We start from the raw sequence: 13,216 nt of genomic DNA on the forward strand, positions 1-13,216 counted from the left end.
TGATTTGTGTGGACCTATGCCTAACCTATCTCTAGGGGGAGCTTCTTACTTTATGACATTTATAGATGATTACTCGAGGAAAGTATGGGTTTACTTTCTCAAGCACAAGGATGAAGCGTTTAGTGTTTTCAAAACGTTTGTGACACTTGTGGAGAATCAGAGTGGCAAGAAGCTTAAATGCTTACGCACTGACAATGGTGGAGAGTATGTTTCAAAGGCCTTTCAGGACTTTTGTGAGTCAAAAGGTATAAAACGTGAACTTACTGCTCCTTACAATCCTCCTCAAAATGGTGTTGCTGAGAGGATGAATAGGACCATACAAGAGAAGGTCAGAAGTATGTTGTCTAATGCACAGCTGCCAAATGGGTTTTGGGCTGAAGCTGTATCAACTGTTGTTTATCTTGTAAATAGATCTCCTAGCAAGGTTTTGCAGAAGGATTCAGTGCCAGAGATGGTATGGTCAGGCAAAATGCCCTCATACAAGCATCTCAGAGTCTTTGGCTGTGAGGCATATACTCACGTTCCAAAGGAATTTAGGAACAAACTTGAGCCAAAGAGTAGAAAGTGCATCTTTCTAGGCTATGGTAATTCTGGTGAGATGGGGTACAGACTTTGGGATCCCGAATCCAGAAAGGTTGTCCACAGCAATGATGTTCACTTTAATGAATCCAAATATCATTCTAAACCAGAGGGGGTTGAGGAGATTAGAAGAGTTGTCTTCCAAGAAGATGGACCTGCACGTGCAAGACAAAATGTCAGGGCTCAAGAGGAGCAAGGATAGGATAGAGTGGAACCACAGGTTGTGGCTGAGCCTGAGCCACCTATTGTGCGTAGATCTGGACGTGTCACGTGACCTCCTGATAGGTTTGTGCCATCTATGAACTATGTCATGTTGACTGATTGCAATGAGCCTTCATGTTACAAGGAAGCAGTGCAAATGAAGGACTCCGGGAATTGGCAACTGGCCATGCAGTCAGAGATGACAGCTCTGCATAAAAACAAGACATGGAAGCTAGTTAAATTACCACAGAGCAAAAAGGCTCTACCTTGTAAATGGGTTTACACGTATAAGATCACCGCTCATGATAGTCAGCCAAAGTACAAAGCAAGGCTTGTTGCCAAGGGCTTTAAGCAAGAACAAGGCATTGACTTTGATGAAGTCTTCTCTTCGGTGGTCAAGATGACTACATTGAGATGCTTTCTTGCATTGGTTGCCATATTAGATTTGGTGTTGCACCAAATGGATGTCAAGACAGCGTTCTTGCATGGCGATTTAGATGTGGAAATTTACATGCAGTAGCCAGAAGGGTTTGTTGAGAAAGGAAAGGAAGATTGGGTATGCTAGTTGTTAAAGAGTCTTTATGGCTTAAAACAATCACCGAGGGCATGGTACCATAAATTCCACAAGTTTATGCTTTCTCAAGGCTACAAACGTAGTGAGTTCGATCACTGTCTATATACAAAGAAGGCTAAGGATGGTAGTTGGTTGGTCCTTATTTTGTATGTGGATGACATGTTGATTGCTGGCAAGCACGTTAGGAGATTTCGGAGGTCTTTTGGAGGGCCTTTTGGAAGAGAGAGGAAAATAAGCTCCTCCAATGAGAGAAGAGCCTACGTTACGTAGAAAAATAGATTGATATTAACAAAAATATAAAAGGTGTCCGTCTTCTCATTTAATAATCTAGTGGTCCTTGAAGACGATCACTCTCTTTCATTTAATGCGAGCACCTTTTTCAGAAGGTAGATGCGGTGCATTTGATACGGCTTACATCATCACTAGAATTCAAAAAGTTACAAAACTATCAAGTGGTGGAAGATTTTGAAACTTTTGATATTGTCAATGCGTCCGGAACGCCCAAATATCCTAGAAATGAATGTCCAATTGCCTAGCTCCGACATCCAAAGAGGCAAAGAATGTCAAAAACCCCTAAAAGAACATTTTACTAACGGCGTGTGAGGGGGCATTCCAAAATTTTGGAATGCCTCATCGCGCGCCGTTAGTAAAAAGGCCCTTTTTTCCTCTTTTAGAGAGCTTTTTGAGAGGAAAATGTCAAAAAATCTCTAAAAAGGCCTCCATCTATCACATAGGTTTTTTCTTCATCATCTTAGCCTTAGAGATCATAATTTCGGGTCTATAAGAGTGAGCACACACACCCATTGTTACAATTCTACAAAGTGCATTTTGATCACACACACACACACACACACACACACACAGAGACAGACCAATATAACATACACACAAACACACAGAGACACAAATATAACATACACACACACAGACACACACACACACTCACAAACACACAGACACACAAATATAACACACACACACACACACAAACACAAAGAGCCTCTCTCTCTCTCTCTCTCTCTCTCTCTCTCTCTCTCTCTCTATACTATAGGCGCGCGTAGAGAGGCACAACCGGTGTGCATGTCTCTATGCGCGCCTTTAGTACTGTGTATCCACCAGTGTATGTGTTTATGTGTGTATGTGTGAGTGTTATAGAGAGAGGAAGTAAGGCGGGGGAAAGATAGAGAGAGAGAGTCTTTTTATTACCTTATACTAACGGCGCGAGGAGGTGTTTTTTGAGGTCAAAACATGCTCCACACGCGCCGTTAGTAATGGGAGTCTCTCACTCTCTCTCTCTCTTTAAATATGCTAAGCTATAGAAAGGAGAGAGAGAGAGAGAGAGAGAGAGAGAGAGAGAGAGAGAGAGAGAGAGCATGGTGCAAAAGTGCAATAGAGAAACATGGGTAGGCTTTCTTGAAAGATAATTGTCCAAAAATCACTAAAAAGAGCTTTGTACTAACGGTGCGCAGAGGGGCATTCTAGCATTTTAGAATGCCTCCTCGCGCGCCTTTAGTAAAAAGCCCATTTTTTGGGGTTTTTTGACATTTTTTGCCTCCCCGGATGTCGGAATGAGACAAGTAGACATTCGTTTTTAGGGTTATTTGGCGTTCCGGACACATTGGTAGTGTCAAAAGCCTCAAAATCTATCACTATTTGATTTGTGACTTTTAAACTTTCAGTGATGACGTAAGCTGCCTTGAATGCGCCGCACCTGCCTCCTGAAAAAGACGCTCACATTAAATAAAAAAGTGACCGTTTTCAAGGACGATTGGGAATATAAATCTACTTTTTAAAGTGTCTGGTTGTCCTTTTGGACGTACTCACAAGATGCAAGTGCATTTTAAAAAAAGTTTCTAGAGAGAGAAATACAATTTCTTACAAGGCCCTCCAAATGACCTCCGAAATTTTCTAATGCTTGGAAGAAATTTCAGCTTTGAAGTCAAAGATGGCAAAATCGTTTGACATGAAAGACATGGGTGAGGCAAGTCATATACTTGGTATGCACATTGAGAGAGACAGATCAAAGAAGTTGATTTGGTTATCTCAAACAGAGTATATTGACAAGGTTTTGCAACGTTTCAATATGGATAAGGGAAAGGCATTGAGTGTTCCATTGCCACCATATGTGAAACTTAGCAAACAAGATTGTCCTGTGTCTGAGGAAGAACAGGCTGAAATGGATAAGATTCCATATGCGTCTGCAGTGGGTAGTTTGATGTATGCAATGATTGCTACTCGCCCAGACATTGCATTTGCAGTGGGAGTAGTAAGTCGATACATGTCAAACCCAGGCAAGAAACATTGGGAGGCAGTGAAAGGAATATTGAGATACCTGAAAGCTACAAAGAGTATGCGTATATGCTATGGGAGTCAAGAGCTAAGTGTAAAGGGTTTTACAGACTCAGATTATGCAGGTGACTTAGACAACCGAAGGTCTACGTCAGGGTATGTCTTTACATTGGCTGGTGGAGCAGTATCATGGCGTTCTAGATTACAAGATTGTGTTACTCGGTCTACTACAGAGGCTGAATATGTTGCAGCATCAAAGGCATGCAAAGAATCAATTTGGCTTAATCGACTAGTAATAGATTTGGGAATCAAAGAAGAGATGCCTGTGTTATATTGTGATAGTCAAAGTGCTATACAATTGGCTCGCAATCCAGTTTATCACTCAAAGACAAAGCATGTGGATGTGAAGTATCATTTCATCAGGGAAATGCTCGAGGATAAGCAACTTCAGCTTGTCAAAGTTCATACCACAGAAAATCCTGCTGATCTACTCACAAAAGGACTTCCCTCAGAGAGCTTTGCGCATTTTTGCAAGCAGTTAGGTGTAGGGTAGTACATCACTTCTCTACATTTCTTGTATATTAGCTTGTATAGTAGCTTCTCTCACACTTAAAGTACCACATTGGAATTTAAGTGGGAGGTTGTTGGGGTATAAAGCCCAATGTGGTCGCCCAGGTAAGTGGGCGGGCCGCCTGGTATGTACACATATTCTTTTGTAAAAACCTAATAAGAACTCACTATGCTCTACACATTACAGTAGAGTGAGTTCACCATATCGTCGTGCTCTTCTTCTCGCACTCTCTCTCGCGTCGCACTTCCGCTCGTACTCCTTCACATGCCTAACATCTTTAAGCTTCCATTCATTTTCGTTAGCAGTTTTGACAGAAACTGTACACCTTTGTCGACAATCTCACAAGCTTCATCATCTCCCAAGTATACATACCCAAAATTACCTTTGGTGTAATCTTGGAAATGTTGCTTGTGTGGTGTCGCATGGAATGAAACCCCAGAATCTACTATCCAGGAATTAGACACATTGTCTAATGAGAGAATTACAGCATCTTGCTCTACTTTACCTACCATATTGGCCTCCGATGTTGGCTTGTTGTCTTGAGACTCAGTATCCTTCTTCTTCTCGTACCAACAATCCTTCTTGACGTGGCCCTTCTTGCCGCAGTTCCAATATTCAAGAACTAACTTCGTGCGTGACTTGCTCCGTCTTGAGCGATCACAACCCTTTTGGTTTTTGAACCTCTCCTCAAGCCTTCCTCTTGTTTCCACTGACAGTGTAGCACTTGATGATTCTCATGTGCCTCTCCTTCGTATTTTCTCGCTTAGAAGAACACCCACAACATCATCAAACTTAAGAGTATTTGTGCCAGAAATAGAATTACTTACAGCCATCACAAGGCTGTCCCAACTATCTGGTAGAGATGATAGTATAAGGAGAGCTCACACTTTGTATCGAAATTGATTTTCACCGATCGAAGTTGACTTATGTTTGTGTTAAAGTCATTTAGGTGTTTTGCAACTGAACCATTCTCTGCCATCTTTTGATTGAACAAGCGCTTGATAAGAAATACCTTATTGGATGTCGATGGTTTCTCGTAGAAGTCATCAAGTCCTCCGTGGTCTTCATCTCGAAAACATTGAAGGACACCGTTGACACCAAGCTTAACCGGATTGTTCCCAGTTCCTTCGATCAAGGACAATCCATGCTTCATCTGCCATTGTTGCGGGCTTCTTTGCAAGACCACCTAGTGGCAAATAGAGGTCCTTCTGTTAGAGATAGTCTTCAATTTTCATCTTCCAATGCTAGTAGTTTTTTCCGTTGAACTTCTCAATCTTGAGCTTCCCTTCATCCGCCATAACTCCCACTCAATTCAAGGAATCATTTCCTTGAGATAATTTAGCTATGAGCAAACCTTGCTCTGATACCAGTTGTTAGGAAATATGACGTAGCTAAGTAGATAATTTAGTAGATTACTTAATGGGAAGAGGGATAATTTACACAGGAGATTATAGAGTAGAGAGAGGGAGAGAGAGTACACACAAGAGATTATAGAGAGAGAGATTATAGAGTAGAGAGAGAGAGAGAGTACACACGATATATGTGGTTCACCCAATGTGGGCTACGTTCACGGGAAAGCAGTCACTCAATGATTTTAGCACTTCAAAACAAGAAGTAGGTTACAAAGGGATTATACCCTTTTGGAGCTCCCGCCTTGCTTCACTCTCGCCACCTCACACCCACCTTGTTGCATCAACTTCACACTATGAAATGTGTGTAGAAATGGCCTCGTTTTATAGGCCAAAAGTGCTGCCCTCTCTCATGAGAGGCAGGCATGTGTAGCCGCCCTTGTGTAGATAAGTCCAAATCGGACCCTCCAATCCGCCCATGTGTGGCCGCCCTTGAGAAGACAAGTCCGCTTTTGAATTCGGCCATCCGCCATCGGCCATTGACTTCCGAACACCGACCACCGACCATTGACTACCAGCCACCGGCCGACCGATCAACCGACCGATCGTTTTCCGACCACTTTCCGGCGAGTAATTTTCCTTCACGCACGATGGCTTCTCGTCATAATGGGGGCCTTACAAATTTGCGTTTTTACCATCGAAAATTACAAGAGGTAAATCAGGCTCCATACTTAACAGATTACTTCAACCCATAAAGCTGTGTCAAGGGACGACACAGGCGAAGAGGAGGGGAATGTTAGTAGCAAGCTAACTCGGATACCATTTTTCAGAGCTTTCATTATAAAAACACTTATTATTTTGATGAATCGAGAATATTGTAACTCCTATTTTTCGGATAAAGATTGTAATTTGAGCCGGTGCTACAAACTTCTAGATTGTATCAACCTATCTTTAGTTACAGCTCCCAGATTATTAGTTTTGACCACCAAAAACCTTGGCTAAGGTATAAAAGCCAATTTTTGTAAGTTTTTTGGATAATGAAACACAGCGTGAGCTAACGAAGCTCATTTATCTCCTTCTTGCACTTCCTACTCCCTTCGCGGTTGTCACATTGCAGTCGTGTATGTTGCATTGCAACCGCAGGTAAGAGCTCTACGCATTGACATAAGCATTTCACGATATTTCCTAGCTTTCGGCATTGTCGACCCGCGGCCTAATTTCATCATAAGTAGGAATTTAAGCTTTAAAATTAGAAACTAAGTATAGACGGGCTATTGGGGCATCATTGCTAAGCATTTAGATGCATTCTGAGTCGAAAACGGCTAGGTCAAAAAATCATTGTTGTTAATAATCATGATTTTTGCACTTGACCTGGAGTGCGATTTGAGACCATAAACATGTCTGCTTAGGTCTTATAAACATGTCCTAAAAGTTTCGTGACGTTTGGATGTCGTTTGATGCTGTAACGGATGTGATTTGTTTGCCGATGAGCGATTAGCTTTTGGTGATTTCAGTCATTTGAGTGTAGCTTGAGTTAGATGCGAGAAGTTTGATGTTTTCCAAGAGATTGACAACCTCTTGTAGCCTCCATGCACTAATCGAGTCAGCTTCATCCCATGGATTGACAATTATATTTGTGGTTCGCGCTATGTATGCAATAAGATAGGAGTGAGGTTAGACACCCGTCCCACAGTATGCCAAATATCGTATGTATCTACATCCAAGACAACACCAAGTCATCTAGTGATGAACAATGACGTGTATTTGGAGTTCGAGACACAAGAGTAACCAGTGTGTCACACAAAGATGAAGAGGGCATAAACTATGCATCTCTCCACTCTTTGATTGACGAACAGAAGTCTTGTGTGTCTACGTGAAATAAACGATAATTTGAGCCAATCTAAAATTGAGCAACCTATAGGTCACCCTGGAGTGAGAGGTGTAGCATCATTCCTAGTGCACTCCAGGAGTCGACCACTAAACCATAAACTCGGCCCTGTGGTGAGAGATAGACAGTTGCACCATGTTGAGATGTCGAGCTCTACACCTTGAGCTGGCATCCACTACGGGTCTTGGCCACTTACGGCATTTACTCACTGGCGCGTTAGGTGACCGACACGGAGGATCTCTGCCAGTGATTCTACAGCTGGACTACACTTATAGTGCCAGCCTAGTACGCTTCTAGCGAGTTCACACTTAGTGACCTCATGTACATATGTGCTACTTTTCAGCTTTAGCACTTAGTCATTTTGTACTCTCTTTTCTGTGAAGAAGAAGAAGAAGTCTTCCATCTCTGTGTGCTTTGTGCTTGTCTTGTGTAGCTCTCTTGCATCCTCATTCTTTACATGGTATCAGAGCCTGGTGCAGGCAAGAGAGGCTAAGAGAGCAAGAGCATCACAATCCCTTCGTTCGCAATCCACGACCAAGTTTCTGAACATGTCTCCAAAGTGCAGTATACAAAGATTTACTGTACAAGTACAGTGGTTGTATGTACGCTTGATTGTGGACACTCGTTGAGTGTAGAAATCGTTACAGGTACCACGATAGCAGGTTCAGCAGATTTGCAGGTTTTTGCAGATTGCAGCTATTTTGTCTTAGTGCTTCAAGATGTCTTACGGTTTCAGTCAGATTGTTACTGAGAAGCTTGAGAAAAATAACTACCCTGCATGGAAGTTCAGAATAACAAATTTCCTAAAAGGAAAAGGTTATTGGGACTATGTAGAAAGAGACAATGAAAAGGAACCAGAGATTCCAGAGGCAAATGCTACAGCAGAACAAAGGAAAGCTTTGAGGGACTGGCAACAAGGCCAGAGCAAAGTGATGTATTGGCTTTCTATGAGCATCACAGATGGCATGATGGGCTATCTACAGGATGCTGAAACCCCCGCCATTGCATGGAGAAACTTAGGCAGAGTGTTCGAGGTGAACACCAAGGCCAGGAAGCTTCAACTAAAGTCGGAGCTAAATCAGGTTAAGAGGAACAACCTCTCAATCAATGATTATGCCTTGAAGATCAAGAGTATCATTGAGGCTCTTGGATCTATTAAAGTCTCAGTGGAATACGATGACATTGTCCGTGCATGCTTGGATGGTCTAGGAGATGAGTATGTACATTTTAGGTCTTCCATGAATACAAGAGACGACATCCCCGTGTTCCAAGATTTGATTTCTATGCTTATTCTTGAGGAGAAGAACCTTGACACATCTTCTTCTCATGGCAGAAATAATTCTGAACAGGCCTTCTATTCTAACTCCAACAGAGGTAGAGGTAGAGGTCGTGGTCGAGGCCCAAGGGGTTGCAGGGGCCAATTTCTGGAAGGTCAATCAAATCAAAACAATACAGGTGGTAGGGGAAATCAGTTTCAAGGCAGGGGGAGTCAAAGAGGTCGTGGTGCAGGATCAAGCAGGCAGCAACATACTCCAGATAGCAGAGAATGTTGGACTTGTGGTGAAAGAGGTCACATGTCACGTGACTGTCCAAAGGGAAAAGCAAGTGGAAAGAGAGAACAGGGCAACTATGCATCTACTAGCAGAGATGCAGATGACAGCAAAAACGAGCGCATGTTTGTTATGCAGCATGTAATGAATACAATGACTGCAGAGAATTCCACCCAAGATGATGTTTGGTATGTGGATTCAGGTGCCTCTAATCACATGACGTCTCGTGGAGAGTGGTTTAGAGATATGCGCAAACCAGATGTGTCAGGCTATGTGCAGACAGGAGATGACACAGCTCACCCCATTGCTCATGTAGGAGACATGCCTCTAAATACGAAGAGTGGGAAATCAAAGTACTTAGCAGATGTACTTCATGTCCCAAACATTACAAAGAATCTTGTTTCTGTTGGACAAATGGTTGAGCAGGGTTTGCAGGTTCGCTTCAATCCAAATGGCTGTTATGTAGAAGATTTCCAGAATGGCTGTAAGCTTATCACAGAGGGCAAATGTGTGGGCAGAAGTTTACGTTGAATGTAGACATGCCTGAGGTAAAAGCTGCATTATTTTCACAGGGCACAGGTGTTGTGGCTGATGTTGACATTTGGCACAAACGCATTGGCCATGTCAATGAGCAGAGATTGCGCAGCATGCAATTAAAACAGATTGTAAAAGGTTTGCCCAAATTCAAGGTGGATGGTATGCATAAAGTGTGTGCAGCATGCCAGTTTGGAAAACAGTCAAAGGGCTCATTTCCACATGAGCGCAATGTATGTATAAAGCCACTTGAGGTGGTGCACACAGATGTTTGGGGTCCAACCGATACTGCAAGTATACACGGTTGCAGGTATTATGTCTCTTTCATTGATGACCATACAAGGAAAGTATGGGTCTACTTCATGCGTAACAAAAGTGAAGTGTTTGGTCACTTTCAAGACTTCAAAGTCATGATTGAGAAGGAGACAGATATGCAAATCAAGACATTGAGGTCAGATGGAGGGGGAGAGTACTTCTCCAATGGTTTTTTAGATTTTCTACGAATGCATGGTATACGCAGGCAGTTTACATGCAGATATACTCCACAACAGAATGGGGTCGCAGAAAGGAAAAACAGGCACATTGCAGAGGTTGCACGTGCATTGATGAATGAGAAGAACATGCCTCATCATTTTTGGGCTGAAGCCGTAAATACAGCTGTGTACATTATGAACAGGACACTTACAGCTGCGGTGCATGATGTAACACCTGAGGAAAAGTTTACAGGTACAAAGCCTGATTTGGCACACTTGAAAGTATTTGGCTGCATAGCTTACGTGCATGTACCAGATGAGTTGCGTAGGAAATTGGATCCTAAAGTAGAGAAATGTATTCGTGTGGGATATTCCCTTGAACAAAAGGGGTACAGGTGCTACAATCCTACTACACGAGAATTACTAGTGAGCAGAGATGTAGTCTTTGATGAGATGAGCAGTTGGTACAGTAATGCACATGGCACTATTGGGGCTGATGTAAAAGATGATGTGGTTGTACAAAATGTGAGGCCACAGTCACAGGTTTTGAGTGGACCACAAGAGTCCTCTTCTCGTGGCTCTGTTGAGAAACCATGGAATGGTAGACTACGTACGCAGGTTACTCCACCAACAGGTACAGGGAATGTATGACGAAAAGGAAAGGAAAAGGTTGATGAACCTCCCTTTATGGCTGATGCATCATCATATTTTTCACATGTAGACATGGATTCAGATGGTTCTGAACAAAGTCTTGATAAGGAATTTGGAATTCCGGCTGCCAGGACACCTGGTGTAAGGAAAGTACAAGAAGATGCTAGAGGGCAAAGGAGTGACCCAAGACCGCGCAGATCTAATAGAGTCAGAAATCCAGTTCAGAAATTGACTTATGATGGGTATCTAGCGCATCACCAAGCCTACATGGCTAAGGTGATACAAGATGTGGAGCCCACATGTTTTGAAGATGCAGTTGGAAATGTGCATTGGGATGATGCAATGAATGAAGAGATGGCTGCATTGGAAGCAAACGACACATGGGAGTTGGTGCCATTGCCAAGTGGCAAGAAAGCTATTGGCTGTAAATGGGTGTATAAAACCAAGCATAAGGCTGATGGTAACATTGAGCGTCACAAGGCAAGGCTGGTCACAAAGGGTTATGCACAGACGTATGGCATAGACTATGAGGAGACCTTTGCTCCAATGGCAAAGATGACGACTGTGAGAGCTGTCATAGCAGTGGCTGCATCTAGAGGATGGATTATGCATCAAATGGATGTAAAGAATGCCTTCTTGAATGGTGAGTTGCAAGAGGAAGTGTATATGGATCAGCCACCTGGTTATGTCGATCCAGGTTACCCAGATTATGTATGCAGACTTCTCAAAGCTTTGTATGGTTTGAAGCAGGGCTCTAGAGCATGGTATGACAGGATTGCCAAGTATCTTGTCAGTATTGGTTTTAGGAGAGCTCATGCTGATCATTCACTCTATGTACGTGAGAGTGATGTGGGGATTGTGGTCATTACCATATATGTAGATGACCTTATTATTGTTGGTGACAATGCTATGGAGATTGACCATGTGAAGGGTCTTCTCAAACAGGAGTTTGAAATGAAAGATTTAGGCGAGTTGCGCTACTTTCTTGGCATTGAGGTGATCAGGACTCCAGAGGGTGTATGGCTATCACAGAGACAGTATGCTTTGGACATGTTGTCAAAGTATGGTATGGCTGATTGTAAGCCAATTTCTATTCCCTTGGATGTGAATGCAAAGCTGAGTGCAGAGAAGGGTGATGTTGTTGAGGATGTCAATATGTACAGGAAGATTGTGGGTAGTCTAATCTACTTGACTATCACGAGGCCATACTTGAGCTACACAGTAGGCTTGGAGAGTCAGTTCATGCAGCTTCCGAGGAAGCCACATTTGGATGGAGTACGACGCACACTTAGGTATATGCAAGGGACTCTTGACTACGCATTGTTCTATGCAGCAGATGCACCATTAGCATTGTATGGGTATACAGATGCAGATTGGGCAGGTAGCATTGTTGATAGGAGATCTACGAGTGGCTTCATGTTCTCTTTTGGGAGTGCTGTTGTTACTTGGAGCAGCAAAAAGCAGCCTACGGTTGCTTTATCGAGCACAGAGGCCGAGTACAGAGGTGCAGCAGTTGCGGCGTGCGAGGTAGCTTGGCTACGCACATTACTTGAGGACTTGGGAGTGCAGGTGGACCAGCAGATTGTCATTCATTGTGACAACCTCAGCAGCATACAGTTGGCTAGAAACCCAGTGTTCCATGCCAGGACCAAACACATAGAGGTCCATTACCACTACGTTCGAGAGCGAGTGTTGGCGGGAGACATCGACTTGGTCTACGTCAGCACAGAGGAGCAGATAGCGGATATCTTTACCAAGGTCCTCGGAGCTGAGAAGCTTCGACGTTTTCGGACTATGCTTGGACTCTGCGACATGCAGAGCTCGAGGGGGAGTGTTGAGATGTCGAGCTCTACACCTTGAGCTGGCATCCACTACGGGTCTTGGCCGCTTACGGCATTTACTCAGTGGCGCGTTAGGTGACCGACACGGAGGATCTCCGAGCTCTGCGTTGCAGAGCTCGAGGGGGAGTGTTGAGATGTCGAGCTCTACACCTTGAGCTGGCATCCACTACGGGTCTTGGCCGCTTATGGCATTTACTCACTGGCGCGTTAGGTGACCGACACGGAGGATCTCTACCAGTGATTCTACAGCTGGACTACACTTATAGTGCCAGCCTAGTACGCTTCTAGCGAGTTCACACTTAGTGACCGCATGTACATATGTGCTACTTTTCAGCTTTAGCACTTAGTCATTTTGTACTCTCTTTCCTGTGAAGAAGAAGAAGAAGTTTTCCATCTCTGTGTGCTTTGTGCTTGTCTTGTGTAGCTCTCTTGCATCCTCATTCTTTACACACCACACGAGGGAGAATCTAAGGTTGTCGTAAAACCCTTCTCTGTAGTGACCCAAGTGGCTGCACAACACAAGAAAAGTGATTAGTTTCTACACACTTCTAGCGTGAGGTGGATGGCTACACACCACAAAGTGGCCTATAGCCTACAAGCCAACTCTGTGGGTAAGAGTAAAACAAATGCACCACACGAGTCTGTCACAACACACAAAAACAAGTTAGAAAAGAAGAGGACAAGATGAAAATTATATCTCAAGCTCTATCTGTCCC

This window comes from Adiantum capillus-veneris, chromosome 23 (genome assembly GCF_014529385.1).
Source record: "Adiantum capillus-veneris isolate H3 chromosome 23, ASM1452938v2, whole genome shotgun sequence".
Classification (NCBI taxonomy): domain Eukaryota; kingdom Viridiplantae; phylum Streptophyta; class Polypodiopsida; order Polypodiales; family Pteridaceae; genus Adiantum; species Adiantum capillus-veneris.